This window comes from Argopecten irradians, chromosome 11 (genome assembly GCF_041381155.1).
Source record: "Argopecten irradians isolate NY chromosome 11, Ai_NY, whole genome shotgun sequence".
Lineage (NCBI taxonomy): Eukaryota > Metazoa > Mollusca > Bivalvia > Pectinida > Pectinidae > Argopecten > Argopecten irradians.
This window is the reverse complement of record NC_091144.1, coordinates 34,924,813-34,930,999: the sequence shown is the minus strand read 5'-3', so window position 1 is coordinate 34,930,999 and position 6,187 is coordinate 34,924,813. Positions and strand designations below refer to the sequence as shown.

General features: G+C 36.4%; 1 pseudogene; it reads right to left on the bottom strand.

Annotated features, from left to right (window-relative positions):
• Positions 1 to 1,719: 1,719 nt before the first annotated feature.
• On the bottom strand, positions 1,720 to 2,819 carry LOC138335816 (piggyBac transposable element-derived protein 4-like; annotated as a pseudogene).
• Positions 2,820 to 6,187: the final 3,368 nt, after the last annotated feature.

The window sequence follows — 6,187 nt, the reverse complement described above, 5'->3', positions numbered from 1 at the left end:
ATGAAAATATGTTTAAAATCAAATGTAGGCTTACATATTATACATATGTAGCCCAGAATAAATGTATCAACCTACCAGGTTACGAAATATCCGTAAAATAGTATTGTATGACTTTATTTATCTATAGTACAGAAATTCAGCTCCCCCACACAATTTAAGACTGCATTAGATCAACTTGTCAGTAAACAACAACTGACCGATATGCAATTATTATTGACAGAACGTCAAACTCTGTGATAAAACACACACAACGTACTGTACATGTACATTGTACTTTACCTTTTTAATTACATGACATTTACAGACTATCAGACAATTTCCAGAGTAATGTATATTTGGTATTATGACTCAAAACTTTCATACATTGTATAAATGTACTACATGTTCAGTACATGTAACCGTAAAACTTAACCCGTCATTGAACATTGTCAATACAAGGTATATATCTTGGTTAAAACAAGTTAAAATCACACATTGTAAATATAATGCATAAAAATGTGCTCCAAACCTCATTCAATCTCGGATAGATGGTATTATTATACATGTATATACCAGTACACATATTCATATGTGGGTTCCAACTATCAGGTGTGAAATACAATGTATAAGAGAATATGTATTAAACGGATGATGTCGTGGCCATGCAATCCAATTGTTGAACTATATTCAAGGAATGTTACACAATTTTATCCATGAGTGATAAAGATAAGAAAGAGCTTGGATGCAGAATAAACAAGAAAGAAAACAGCTAGAGATAAATGGACATTTATGATTTTGCTGCCTTCTCACAGCAATACATGGTTCAGTATCCGTCCACGGTGTGTCACGGTGATGTGTGAAATGTGAGTGACAAAAACTCCAACTTTTGATAAATAACGTTGATTACGGTGATACAGCGCGAGCCCAACTGTGCGATCGGCGATAGAGTTATTGTAATATTTCACACAATATGTAGCTTGTATTATATTCGAAGGCTGTTTAGCTACGTATACGATGGTGAACGACCTTTATGTATGTACGCATCCTCGATACTCCAGGGGTTACTATCACTGACGTTATATATATATATCAGCTGTCCATGAGCATTATCTGTCTATGGACATATACATACGGACACACAGGATAGACACTGTATCTTAACCCTTAGACTGCCAAGTTTTTGACGTCGCCAAATTCGAACTGTCAAATAGCCGATCTGCCAATTATGACGTTATGGCAATTATGACGTCATTTCATTTTTGCTTTATATCTTCAGGAGATTAATGCATATACGCTGACACAGACACTCGCCTTAATGATTATTAGAAAAAAGAAAATATGAATAAATTTGTTTAAATTGTATTAATATACTAATAGTTTTTTATATCATACTTACACATTTCATATGTTTCTGTTTTTTAAATATTACAAAGGCGAGTTTATGACATATGAAAAATGATGAATCCAGCAAAGTTGAGTTATATTGTATATATATACACGTACGTATGTACTTATATACACGCCACTGTGCTATATTGACTAATTAACAACACAAAGAGAAGTTTTTATCTCCAGATCAACGATAAGTCAATTTGACATACATAAAATGATATATTTATTAACTTATATAATAACGTTATAGGTTTTTGAGTGAAATCCGTGTATTTCCGAAACACAGTTTACACACCACAGGCCTATATACATAATTCTTTTATTTCAGTTGATAGTGTAGTTTTAAATCTACATTTCTATGCAGTGGTGTAATCGAATACATTCTCTATGCAATCTTCTCCTGCATAGCGTACATGCAGTTCGGCTTCGGCGCCTGATTTCTCCGCGAGCACGGCTAGAGCATACGCAACAGTTTTTTTTTACTTCCGTTGCGGGAGGACGTCTACATGACATCTCCTCGGCCTCGGTCTTACTTCCAGTGCATCGGGCTGAACTCCAGCTAAATTTTCTATGACCATCTGAATAAACTTAAGCCTTGATACCACTCTATCCGACGTGTTGTTCTTATATAAAATATAGGCGTTCATCATGATTCGATGAAACAGATGCAATACTACTTTTTTCCAAACCTTTTTATTACGTCGAACGCAGCTATATGCGCTCATCACAGCGTCAGGCAAATCGACAGCTCCCATCTACCTATTATATTGGTGAATGATGTTTGGGCGTCCGGTCTGCATCTCCTGAGCAGGAAGGAAAGTGCTGAACTTACGCACTGGTTTTTTACCCACTTCGTCTTTGTACGCTACACAAAGAACATCTCTCTGCCGCATGTGAATGGCAGTGCCAGCCTGGTGGTCTGCCTGCTGAATGTTACGCGGCATTGGGCGATTTTTTCGCAATGTTCCCGTTACATATGTATTGCATGTTAAAAGACGGGATGCAAGATTAAGAGAAGAAATATATTAAGAAGAAATAGCTATCAAAGAATACATGGTAGCCTTTGTGAAACAGGGAGGTTTATCTCAAGAGACTTTTCATGACATGAGTTTCTTGCAACTCTCCTCTTGGTGTTGGATCAAATTGTCGCCCTCTGTAAATCCAGTTGCCGCTTCACACAGCATCCAGAACTTGATACCGAATTTGGCTGCCTTGGTTGGAATATACTGACGCATTATACTCTGACCTCTTGCAGACACTAGCGTCTCGTCTACACATAGCTCCTGATTGGGTATCAAAAACCTTTGAAATATTCTGTTGATAAAGGTTAGCAGTGGTTTGAAACGTGCAGCTGGATCATATGCTGGATGCTGCAAAATAACGAACCATTCTAATACATCGTACATTTTTGAAAAATTGCCAATTCTTTTAAACCGTATCGTTTTACAACATTCATGGACGGCAAATCAGCTTAACAATTTCCTAGAAGGAAGTATGACAGACCTTTAAGCTATGATTTCATATGTGGTCAGATAGACAAACACCTGAACAAACAAAAAATAGCCTATTTGACATCTGTGCCATTCAATGAAGGTCATTCATTTGAACAAACATGGTATTCCTTTTATCCCAGCACGCTACAGGCCAATTATTAGGTCTCTAGGCCGTTTGGTTATTAAGACAAAGTCGTTTCAATATGTTTTAGTCTATTTGACCCATGTGACCTTGAATTGAGGTCAAGATAATTTATTTAACCAACCATGGTAGCCCATCATCCAAGCGTGCTGCAGGTCCAATATCAGGTCTTTAGGGATCTTGGTTATTAAGAATTCGTTTAAAGGTTTTAGCCTATTTGACCCCCGCGACCTTGAATGAAGATTAATGTCATTCATATACTTGATAGGCCTGATTCTCAGCATGCCAAATGCCAAATATCAGGTTTATAGGACTCTTGGTTTTTAAGAAGAGGTCGTTTAAATATATTTCAGTCTATTTGACCCCATGACCTTAAATGAAGATCAAGGTCATTCATTTGAAGAAACCTTAGCCCTTCATCTCAGCATACCACAGGCCCAATGTCAGGTCTCTAGGCCTCTCGCTTATTAAGAAGAAGTCGTTTAAAGATTTCAAGCATTTTGACCCCTGTGACCTTGAGTTAAGGTTAAGGCCAATGAAAAACATTTGACCTTGACATAATCTACATGTATGATAACATATAATAAACAAAAAACGCACTATGTCACGATCTACCTTAATGACTGAACGGTGATAACGTACAGCGTACGGTAATGAAGTTATGAACGTTTAAAGTTTGTTCGAAAAAAAGTAGTTTTTAACGTCTGTGACCTTGACCTTGAACACTTTTGTAAAAGTTCGTGAGATATCCTGCTAACAAGATTTGTGGAAATAAGAAAAAAAGACAAATAACAATTAGAAGCTAGATTTGATCGCGATCAAAACACGGGATTTCCATCCAGCAAATAATCATGTTATCGATCAGACGATCGCTATAATAATTTTCTCTTCGCATAAAATCGAACTATCTGTAATGAGCGAACAAACGTTCGAAAAAGAACGAACAAACGCAAGCCCGGAAGAAGAAAGAAAACAATAACTATCGAACGAAAAGAGCAAACGAACAAAAAAGAAAGAAAGAACGAATACAGTAATAATGTATAATGATTATATATACACAATGTATCTGGTTGAACACGGTATCACCGTGTCCTTCCTTCCATTCGTCTTTCAAACGAACCGTGCACACGTCCTTACAGACAGGACACACTGCATATGCCACGAACATACTTCCAGATATGATTTTATTAACTCAGACAGACAAACACACAAACACACGAACATATGACAGACAGACACGCACGATATGATGATCACAATTTGCAACATAGACGAACAAACAGCGCTGAAAAAGTTGAAAGTTAGAACGCATAACGATGAAATCAATATATACATAAATAACACATTAACAAGAGGCCCAAGGGCCTTAACGGTCATCTGTTTACCTTGGCAATAATCGTATAGGAAATTAATAAGATAAAGTGTCAGGGTATCCATCTTCGATTTGTGATCACCCATAGATGTAACAACACTTTGTTGCGACCATGTCAGGATAATTTCATGCAAGTTCCAGTCAAATATCACCGGTAGAACTTGAGAAGAAGTTCAAAACGTGTTTTCAAGATGGCGGCTGTGGTATTCAGAATATTTCAATAATACGATCTTAAAATAAGTCATTATGTGCATCTGAGAGCATGCTCTTCAAAACATATCTATGGTTAAGTTCATTTTTGACCTTTGTTTGACCTCATTTGATCCCCTAGCGAACTCTTGACCTAGACATGATCTCTGATAACATATAGTGAGAAAAAAACGTTCAATATCGCGATCTGTCTAAATAACGAAACGCACATGTTGAACAGCTTCGGGTTATGAAGTTATAAGCGTTTGAAGTTCGTTAGAAAAAAACCAGTGGATAACCGGCGATGGGTTTTAGTCCCAAAAGTCATTACCTCAACTTAAGTACACGATTTTTGTAGGCCCACTACCTTACCAATTTCAAAGTTATGTTTCAGAGAAAATAACAGAAATAGTTACATATTACGAAGAGTGATTATAAGTAAAAGATGCATCTTTGGTGTCATCACTGAGAAATGAGGTAAACATTATCAAAACAAATGTTTCAGCTGTTTTCTCAATTAGGTTACGTATCAATATGTGTACAGTATCAAATTGGGTAAAATGACGTTATAATGGCGTCCGTTATGGCGCCATGAATATTTGTTTTCCAACAAGATTGCCTTCATATCAACTATGTAACCCAACAGTGTATTGCTTATATTTTCATTTAAAACATTTGTACTAAAATCACAGGAAAAGATAGTTTACATTCTACACTTTTTTGACGCCACTGGGTTCAATCTAAAATGTGTACATTAGTCGAGGTAATAACTTTTGGGACTTAAAACCCATTGTCGGTTATCCACGTGATCAGCCTGCACTGTGTTGCATTTACATTAACATTTTAAAGGTTAAGCCGTGTCGGAAAATATGTTCATTAAAAAAAAAGATTTTAAAAGAATAAGTATCGTGATCGGATGACGCATGACTGATCAAGGTGATTTTATAGTCAACACGATGAATTTAAACTTGTCCATTTTGCATACTACGTAGTGAAAGTAGAGTGTTTTACATGGTTGATGTGGCCATCTTGGATATATTGAGGATTACCTGATAAGTACTGACAGTTTTCAAGCCAATACCACTTTGTCAGGTGAGTGCCATGTTAATTTATAGTTCTCGGGCTTGAGTTGAAATGAAAACCGGTATGACAAGAATGTCATATTCATACTCAGCTATCAGGTATACAAATACTATTGACTTGTTGTCATGAACAAAAATGACTGCCATTGCCTTAGAAACGATGGCCGATATACATGGGTTATCTGCAAACCTATTTTTCCCCTTTAAAGGGACAATTCACTCAGGCTAATTCTTTTACATAACCAAGAAGCAAATTATGGCATAAATGTATTGGTCTACATTTTTATGAAACATTTAACACAATATATTGACAAATTCTACGTCATTGTTAAGCATTTTAATTGATACCGTTGTAATTACAAATCGTTGATCAATACGATCAAGCAGGTACAGTATGTACTCTGTACCCATACCCCAGCCAAGGTCACGCACGTTAAACAAATGAACTACATAACCACTGAGGAGGTAATAAAATGATTTTTATGCAAGACAATTCACCTAATAAGGGAAACCACTACTGTCAAAGCGACTTCAGCAG